Raw genomic sequence first — 10,900 nt, forward strand, 5'->3', positions numbered from 1 at the left:
ACCAGGATGTAAAGTAAATACAATTGTCCTTTGAAAATTCTCGCTTCGGCTCAAGTAATTTTAAGATTATTAGATTTGGTGTCAACTTCTGAATAGTGTGGAATCTAAATCCCCCCCCCCCACACACACACACATTTTTTTGCCTTCTGACGCTACTGATGTAACCATGTTCTGATATAATTATTATAGCAGGATGGGTATGCATAATTCGTTAGCATCTTTCTAATCATTTGTTTTGTGTACTTATTCGGGAAAATAAAGTCACGTAGGCAAATAAAAGTTATAATACTTTTTGTGCCTTTAACATACATACATTTTAGTCCTGCACATTTTGTTTTCTGCTTTAAGCTGCTATGCTGTTGATTACTCTAAAACTATTCTTGTCAGTTCTTATGTGTGACGAGTTCTCCTGTAATTGAGCAACATTGTGTATTGATCAGCCCTAACTCAAATATTAGTTCTGTTTTGTAGTGGCTTATCACAAACATATCTCCACATATTAAATAATGGGTTCCTAAACTGTGGGTCGCGACCCCCAGGGCTTTCTGGTGGGTTGTCAACTGGTAGGCTAAAAACTAAACAAAAATCATAAATAAAAAAGTAATATCAATGTTGAGACTAATATTGTATTTTAATTTTCGTATTTTGATTACTCAAACATGAAATTAGTGATTTAAATACAAGTTGGACCACTTGGTAAAGTAAGTAATGTGCATTCAATTTGTGTAAAGAACAAAACAAAACTGACAAATAGATAAAGACTAAAACCAAAATAATCTATCATGAGCTTTCACTAAGTTAATCAACATTATCTTTCCCCGTCGGTTGTAAAGAGACAAGGAGGCATTTTTCGAAAAAAAAGGTTCTTCCCACTTCTTTTGGCCTATACTAACTACTTTTGTAGTTCCGCAATACAATAGACAATTCTTTCTCATCAGTTCTTTACCTTTATACCTACTCAATCTCTCCTTGATTTCTGTTCTCTTGTGGCATCCAACTTAGCTCCGTTGCTGAAATGTATTTTGGGCTTCATCCTTAGTACCTGGCACATTCAACACCATCTTATGATTACTCAGTCACGCTTTATGTAAATGATAACATAATGGTCTTTGAATAAACCTCTTTTATTTATTTTTGGGGTCATCATCCATATATTATCACGAAGTGCCAGAAAGTACTTCCTTTTCTCCCCGCCTTCTAAAAAATTGACACTACTCTTAAGCACAGCATCATATTTTTTAATGCAAAAAAATGTTATCACAATTTCTTTGCCTCACCCTCCCCTGCGTCACTCACCGTCACTAAACCCCTACAGCCCCCCAATAATATAATATCGTTTACTGACGACCCTCTTTTTTAAAAAAACTTTTTGTTCTGAAATGTTTACTGTAATGTCTCCTACATTCGGCGTGAAAACAACAGATTCTAGAACAGCTTATATTAAAGAAAACTTAAATCACAAGATCTTTTTGCCTATTATGTGTATGCTTTTATTTTTATAGCTTAGTGTTCTGTTCTGTTCATATTATTTATAAAACGTCTCTGAATACACAGGATGTTGAATAAATTGAATAGGCGTATTTCATTTTTCCAGGGAACTCAGCAGCGCAATTTTTAATCCTCCCTTATTATTTATGCAACCCTATCTTCATACTTTAGCTGAATGTATGACAACAACAGGGCACAAAAGGTTTACCTGGGGGGGGGGGGGGGGGCGCATCCTGCACCTGCCGATAGATACATTCTAAGAAATCTATTTTTAGAAATGTCTCTAAGCACGCATGATTAAATCTAGAGAATTTAGAAAAACATATTTTAATAACCTTCAGATGTGCTTTACGCAATTTGTTTAACCTTCAGACGTCCTTTGCGCAACCTGTTTAGCAGTGGAATGCGGTGACGTGTGGTATCATATTACAAGCGAATAGGCATCGGTAGGACGGCAGACATCGGGCGCCAACCCTCTAGGGGTACCAAACGGGATAAAGAAATAAAAGCTTATTCTAAACTGCATTTCTAAATTACACCTAGTATATATATATATATATATATATATAATATAATATATATATATATATATATATATATATATATATATATATTATATATAATAGTAGCTTGTTAATTAGCTTTGGTTAGTATATTTGTTAATTGGAGTTATTTAACTGCTTTCTACAGTAATTGTTACGCCAAAATGAAAATTGTTAAAGGACAGCGTGTTGTATAATGCGCCCCAACGTCACCACTAATATGTAAATGGAGTGGGTGGGGTGTATTTATAATCTTCCTTATCACTATAGATTAAGGAGAATAGATTCCATTAGGCAGTGAAGAGTTACAGTCTAGTTTACTTGAACGGACCGTTTGTGTCAACTACCTAGTACGACATATTTGGCTTGTTTTGCTGTGCTAAAATACTGTATCTAGCTGATCACAGATACTGTATGTTGCTGATCACGTCACCCCCTCACCAGTGGCGTCGTTAGGTGGGGTATCACTCTTTGCGGCACTTCGTGGTGTCACCCCCCATGAAATATACACACACACACACACACACATATATATATATATATATATATATATATATATATATATATATATATATATATATATATATATATATATATATATTAATTAATATTAATAGTTTCGCTGTCTGTGTATCTATCTATCTATCTGACAAGATCGCTCTGTCTGACAAGAACGCTCTAGAGAAAACACAAGGAAATTAAAAACTTGCACAATAAAACGAAAAACGAAGTATGACGTCGTATAGTAGAAAATAATATCAAGCCGGAGAGTGCACACAGTAATATGACGTCATTGATTCTGGAAAACATTGAATAAAAAGGAAATTTTGTCTAATCTAAATGGTTTGCGTGAAGAGTTTCTTGCATACAATTCTTCGGGTAGGGGCGAAGCCCCACCCCCCGCGTAAGAACGTCTGAGCCCCCCCCCCCCTCCCCACCTCAAAAGAAATTTCTTCATCGATACTCTATAATAAAATTACCGCCTAATTAATGTGTCTAATCTAAAAAGTGGTTTTCTTGCAATTTCTTTAATGCAATTCTTCGGGTAGTGGCTAAGCGCGACACCAGTGTTTCTTTCAGACTTTTTCCTCCCCGGAGAGGGGTGGGGGTACTTGAAATTTTCGGGGGCGGGGGTAGAATTTTCGGGGAGGGGGCGGACACTGGAAAAAGTATATAATTATATTTCGTTGAATGGGACGGTAGACATGTTTTTTTGGGGGGTGGGGGGGGGGGGGGGGTGGGGGTGGGGGGGAGGCGGTGTGTGGGGGGGTGGTGTGTGTGGAGGGGGGTGGGGGGGGTGGGGGGTGGGGTGTGGTGTGGTGGGGTGGGGGGTGGGTTGGTTTTAGTTTAGAGAAAAGAGACAGCACTATCAGACTAGCGCCCGTTGTACCTTTCCTCAACGGGCCATTTTTCTCGTTAATACTAATAGTTTCGCTGTCTGTGTATCTATCTATCTATCTATCTATCTATCTATCTATCTATCTATCTATCTATCTATCTATCTATCTATCTATCTATCTATCTATCTATCTATCTATCTATCTATCTATCTATCTATCTATCTATCTATCTATCTATCTATCTATCTATCTATCTATCTATCTATCTATCTATCTATCTATCTATCTATCTATCTATCTATCTATCTATCTATCTATCTATCTATCTATCTATCTATCTATCTATCTATCTATCTATCTATCTATCTATCTATCTATCTATCTATCTATCTATCTATCTATCTATCTATCTATCTATCTATCTATCTATCTATCTATCTATCTATCTATCTATCTATCTATCTATCTATCTATCTATCTATCTATCTATCTATCTATCTATCTATCTATCTATCTATCTATCTATCTATCTATCTATCTATCTATCTATCTATCTATCTATCTATCTATCTATCTATCTATCTATCTATCTATCTATCTATCTATCTATCTATCTATCTATCTATCTATCTATCTATCTATCTATCTATCTATCTATCTATCTATCTATCTATCTATCTATCTATCTATCTATCTATCTATCTATCTATCTATCTATCTATCTATCTATCTATCTATCTATCTATCTATCTATCTATCTATCTATCTATCTATCTATCTATCTATCTATCTATCTATCTATCTATCTATCTATCTATCTATCTATCTATCTATCTATCTATCTATCTATCTATCTATCTATCTATCTATCTATCTATCTATCTATCTATCTATCTATCTCTATCTATCTATCTATCTATCTATCTATCTATCTATCTATCTATCTATCTCTATCTATCTATCTATCTATCTATCTATCTATCTATCTATCTATCTATCTATCTATCTATCTATCTATCTATCTATCTATCTATCTATCTATCTATCTATCTATCTATCTATCTATCTATCTATCTATCTATCTATCTATCTATCTATCTATCTATCTATCTATCTATCTATCTATCTATCTATCTATCTATCTATCTATCTATCTATCTATCTATCTATCTATCTATCTATCTATCTATCTATCTATCTATCTATCTATCTATCTATCTATCTATCTATCTATCTATCTATCTATCTATCTATCTATCTATCTATCTATCTATCTATCTATCTATCTATCTATCTATCTATCTATCTATCTATCTATCTATCTATCTATCTATCTATCTATCTATCTATCTATCTATCTATCTATCTATCTATCTATCTATCTATCTATCTATCTATCTATCTATCTATCTATCTATCTATCTATCTATCTATCTATCTATCTATCTATCTATCTATCTATCTATCTATCTATCTATCTATCTATCTATCTATCTATCTATCTATCTATCTATCTATCTATCTATCTATCTATCTATCTATCTATCTATCTATCTATCTATCTATCTATCTATCTATCTATCTATCTATCTATCTATCTATCTATCTATCTATCTATCTATCTATCTATCTATCTATCTATCTATCTATCTATCTATCTATCTATCTATCTATCTATCTATCTATCTATCTATCTATCTATCTATCTATCTATCTATCTATCTATCTATCTATCTATCTATCTATCTATCTATCTATCTATCTATCTATCTATCTATCTATCTATCTATCTATCTATCTATCTATCTATCTATCTATCTATCTATCTATCTATCTATCTATCTATCTATCTATCTATCTATCTATCTATCTATCTATCTATCTATCTATCTATCTATCTATCTATCTATCTATCTATCTATCTATCTATCTATCTATCTATCTATCTATCTATCTATCTATCTATCTATCTATCTATCTATCTATCTATCTATCTATCTATCTATCTATCTATCTATCTATCTATCTATCTATCTATCTATCTATCTATCTATCTATCTATCTATCTATCTATCTATCTATCTATCTATCTATCTATCTATCTATCTATCTATCTATCTATCTATCTATCTATCTATCTATCTATCTATCTATCTATCTATCTATCTATCTATCTATCTATCTATCTATCTATCTATCTATCTATCTATCTATCTATCTATCTATCTATCTATCTATCTATCTATCTATCTATCTATCTATCTATCTATCTATCTATCTATCTATCTATCTATCTATCTATCTATCTATCTATCTATCTATCTATCTATCTATCTATCTATCTATCTATCTATCTATCTATCTATCTATCTATCTATCTATCTATCTATCTATCTATCTATCTATCTATCTATCTATCTATCTATCTATCTATCTATCTATCTATCTATCTATCTATCTATCTATCTATCTATCTATCTATCTATCTATCTATCTATCTATCTATCTATCTATCTATCTATCTATCTATCTATCTATCTATCTATCTATCTATCTATCTATCTATCTATCTATCTATCTATCTATCTATCTATCTATCTATCTATCTATCTATCTATCTATCTATCTATCTATCTATCTAACAAGAACGCTCTAGAGAAAACATGACAAGAACGCTCTATCTGACAAGAACGCTCTAGAGAAAACACAAGCAAATTAAAAACTTGCACAATAAAACGAAAAACGAAGTATGACGTCGTCACATTTAGCACACAGTAGAAAATAATCTCAAGCCGGAGAGTGCACACAGTAATATGACGTCATTGATTCTCGAGTAAACATTGAATAAAAAGTAAATTTTGTCTAATCTAAGTGGTTTGCGTGAAGAGTTTCTTTCATAAAATTCTTCGGGTAGGGGCGAAGCCCCACCCCCGCGTAAGAACGTCTGAGCACCCCCCCCCCTCCCTAACTCAAAAGAAATTTCTTCATCGGTACTCTATAATAAAATTACCGCCTAATTAATGTGTCTAATCTAAAAAGTGGTTTTCTTGCAATTTCTTTAATGCAATTCTTCGGGTAGTGGCTAAGCGCGACACCAGTGTTTCTTTCAGACTTTTTCCTCCCCGGGGGACGGTAGACATGTTTTGGAGTGTGTGTGTGGTGGGGGGGGGGGGGAGGGGGGCGAAGCTCCCTCCTCCCAAGTAGAGTTGCCTGAAAGAAACTCTTAATGCGACTTTTGTCATTGAGATTAGGTGCATGTTTTAGGGATATGCCTATGACTATATTTTGAATAAATTAAAGTACCGAGAAAATAGACAGCACTATCAACCTAGCGCCGTTGTATCCTCCCTCAACGGGCCATTTTTCTCGTATATATATATGAGTGGCTGAAGTGTTTCATTATAATTATTATCTATAGTTATATAGGCGAATGTATCGTTTCGTTTCATGTCGTAAACTGTTTGTGCTTTTGAGTTATGTAGTCCTGTATAATGGCGCCGCTGTGTAACTGTTTACGTCGCCGTTTACGGCTAGTCTGTGTATATTTTATTTATTTTGTTTTCAATATTTATATTAAGTTCTTTTTTGTATAATTCTGTCTTAGGTTTCGTGACGTGTTGTTTGTTTTCTGTGAATTAGGGACTATTTGTTGATTTGTCGTGTGCAAGGTGTGTGAATGTCAGTCTCGGGCAGATGTTTCTAGTCACTTTTGTATGTCGAGGAGATGCGGGAAGCTCTTGTGTGTTCAGAGCCTGGGCGATCCGAAACATCAGAAGTCGGCGTAGCACCATCCATTTGTTTTACCTTGTTGTGATATTTATATTAAACCTTGACTGTAGTCCGATTTGGGTGTTTTGTTTTGTATGTTTTGTTGAGTCGAGTTTTGTTTTGTATAGTTCGTGTTTTGGTTTATCTAGATCTGGTTGTTTTTTTGCATCCTTTCTTTAGATATTTGTGTCTATTTTTGCAATAAATTATTTTAAATTGTTAAAAATTGTTTGTGTTGTTTACCTAGTCTAAGGTTAGGATTTAACCAGCGTGGGTTTTACCACGGTTGCACTGAACGGACAGTTTAATTAGAAAGGCTAGGAAGGGACATAGTATTGTTATCCCCCCCCCTCCCCTTGCAGGGCTAATATATATATATATATATATATATATATATATATATATATATATATATATATATATATATATATATATATATATATATATATATATATATAGATATAGATATAGATATATAGATATATAGATAGATATATATATACATATATGTGTGTGTGTGTGTAAGTGTGTGTGTATGTGTATGAATGTGTGTAAGCTGTAATCAGCGCAGATTAAACAGTGACGTTGTTTATCTATAGTCTGTTAATAATACAGTTTTCTCTATAGTTAGCACGTTTACTTCATGTTGTCAGCACCCACTCTTGTAATAGTTGTACTTAACAGACTATTTAACTTTAATCAATCATTAATGGAACTGGCAAAAACATTTATCTTCTGTACATTTTGCAATTTTTTACCTTGGTGTCACCCCCCTAAATGGTGTCAACCGTAGCGGTCCGCACCCCCCGCCCTGCCCCGCCCTCGCTACGCCTCTGCCCCTTACAGTCTCATTGCAAGCGGTTCAGTGTTTTGATAGCTACTGCCGAATAAGCATCAATAGGCCTTAATCAGCCCTAACATAAACGCTACATCAAAGTTTCATTTAGTACTGGCGTTTCACAATTGTAATCACAATCTGTTATCGTAAATCCATTTGTTTAAAGGGAGGTAAACAGTAATTTTAGACAACATTGTCTTCGACAGCTACTTCCCTTTAAAACACTGATGTTAACAAACAAGTCGAACGTTCAAACGTTATTATTACACGATACGTTTCGAAACATGAAAACGAAAACCTCAAACGATACAATTAATAAAGTATTTCTATTTTCTTAATATAATAATGTGTTACATAAAAAGGCTTTACGAGGTACTGATGTAAAGATTGTAAACATCCATGTGCAACTGTAGATTAGCATACAAGATCGACCTAATTGTAAATATAGTAAACAGGCCTTAATTTACATTATAAACACAGTACGCAAATTCAAATATCTCACAAGCATAAGAGAAAATTTTGAGATTTCAATATATGAATCACCATGCTCTTTTCTCATTGCGCCCAGATCACAGATCATTGATTTTCTCGGGAAGTTATTTTCTTTTCTGCCGATCTTCGGCAACTTTCTTGTCAGTTACCCAAAACGATCAGTTTTTTTTTTTAAATTCTTCTCGGGTAAACGTCCTCGTGTTTCTATATGGCTTCCATTGTTCTTTTTTTTTTTTTTATTGTGGACAAAACAACTTAGTACCAAAGCAGGAGTTTCAAATGTCTTCATTTTTAGTGCATGGTCCATTTAAAGCCATTTTATTGTTTCAATCACTTTTGAAATGTCTTCCTTTTTTTATATTTCTATAGGTAGATTTTTAATTAATAAAATAATAATGCAATTAATTTCTAAAGTGTTTTGATTTTTAAGTTGTGTAAAGAGCATCACTGTTGCCTAACTCAAACTTTGGGGTGATATTTAAAAAGTATACACAATTTAAACAAAAGTAGGTCGAGGATTTTAGGGTTTATTTTTATCTTCTGTCATACAAGTCATGTGATAAAGAGCAGTGCAAGCGTGTGACACCTTCAGATAACAGTACACACTATAAAACTTGGAGCAGTGAAAACAATAACAAGTCGACATACGAGACATTACTCAACCTCCTGCTGTAACAATGGCTCGTCTTCAAGTTTTTCTAGCGACGGTGATGGTGCTGGCTCAAGCCTATGGAGTCCCCACAAAGGTATTTGTTGTAGGACTAACGGTTACTTTCTGATCTGAAGTAAGGCCTTAGCTTTATCATAAGATAGATAAGCTGTGTTGAATTTGTAGTGCTTTAGTTCGAGAACGTTCCAGTTACCCATGCAATATCTAGCAATATAGTGCAACGAGTAATGTCTTCGTGAGACTGTTTCAGTCCACAAGTTGCCAGTTAGTTGGAGTTCACTACGTCGAGGCCTGCCTGGCTAATGGGAGTCCAACTCCTGAGCCGGTATATCCGTGTCACGATAGTACAACGACTAGCAAAATTAAAATATTTCCTACAGTAGCGCTCCAATAGATTCCAATGGCAAACTGACTAAAATGGTGCTTTTAAAATATTTTGATTAATAACTATAAATACATCATATGCATTAAGGTTGATTCCCATCTGTTTAAAAATGCTGAACGGTGAAATGTATTTATGCAATTTATATCTAGATACATTTTACTTGAGAGAACGAAACTATATGTATGTACATTGTATACTGGTTATTAAATAAAATCGATTCAGATCAGGGACGACCACTTTGACTGGAGAGACTACGGGGCAATAACTCCTGTCAGTGATCAAGGCCAGCTTGGGAGTGTTGTTGATTTCGTCATCGCAGGTACTTATGTAAACTTCGTATTTTCGGCTTAGTAATTGTTGTGATAGAACTGGCGACAAAGACATTTTTTGCCTTATTATTGATACTGTGGAGCCACAACATCAGTGACTAAATATTATTTGACTAACACAAGTTGTACACAATATTTACAAAGACCGACTATTGATTCTAAGCAAGGAATATGTGCTCTTTTCTCTATTTTATTATTATAGATACTACTTTTAAAAAATTAAACACAATCAAAGTTAGTATACCAAAATATGTATCAAGTTAACTTTTAAAAGCTTTCTTCTACCGTAATTTATTCTTAGGCAACTGTGTCTGCTAGTTATCAATGGCATTTCCAATCTAACAATGCAAATATTTCCGACCAATTCCACTGCAACTACATCAAGCCTAGATTATATAAGCATATCATACGACACAAAAGAGAACCGTTATCACATTCTAATGTGTATGTTTCCATAGAGCGTAGAGAATCTGCTGTCCATCCAAAGACAAAACTTTTATCCCATTCTAACGTGTATGTTTCCAGAGAGCGTAGAGAGCCAACTTTTATCCCATTCTAACGTGTATGTTTCCAGAGAGCGTAGAGAGCCAACTTTTATCCCATTCTAACGTGTATGTTTCCAGAGAGCGTAAAGAGCCAACTTTTATCACATTCTAACGTGTATGTTTCCAGAGAGCGTAGAGAACCAACTTTTATCACATTCTAACGTGTATGTTTCCAGAGAGCGTAAAGAGCCAACTTTTATCACATTCTAACGTGTATGTTTCCAGAGAGCGTAAAGAGCCAACTTTTATCACATTCTAACGTGTATGTTTCCAGAGAGCGTAGAGAGCCATTTTTATCCCATTCTAACGTGTATGTTTGCAGAGAGCGTAGAGAGCCAACTTTTATCACATTCTAACGTGTATGTTTCCAGAGAGCGTAGAGAGCCATTTTTATCCCATTCTAACGTGTATGTTTGCAGAGAGCGTAAAGAGCCAACTTTTATCACATTCTAACGTGTATGTTTCCAGAGAGCGTAGAGAGCCATTTTTATCCCATTCTAACG

This window comes from Physella acuta, unplaced genomic scaffold, assembly GCF_028476545.2.
Source record: "Physella acuta isolate Inbredline_101_S28 unplaced genomic scaffold, ASM2847654v3 ptg000932l, whole genome shotgun sequence".
NCBI lineage: Eukaryota > Metazoa > Mollusca > Gastropoda > Physidae > Physella > Physella acuta.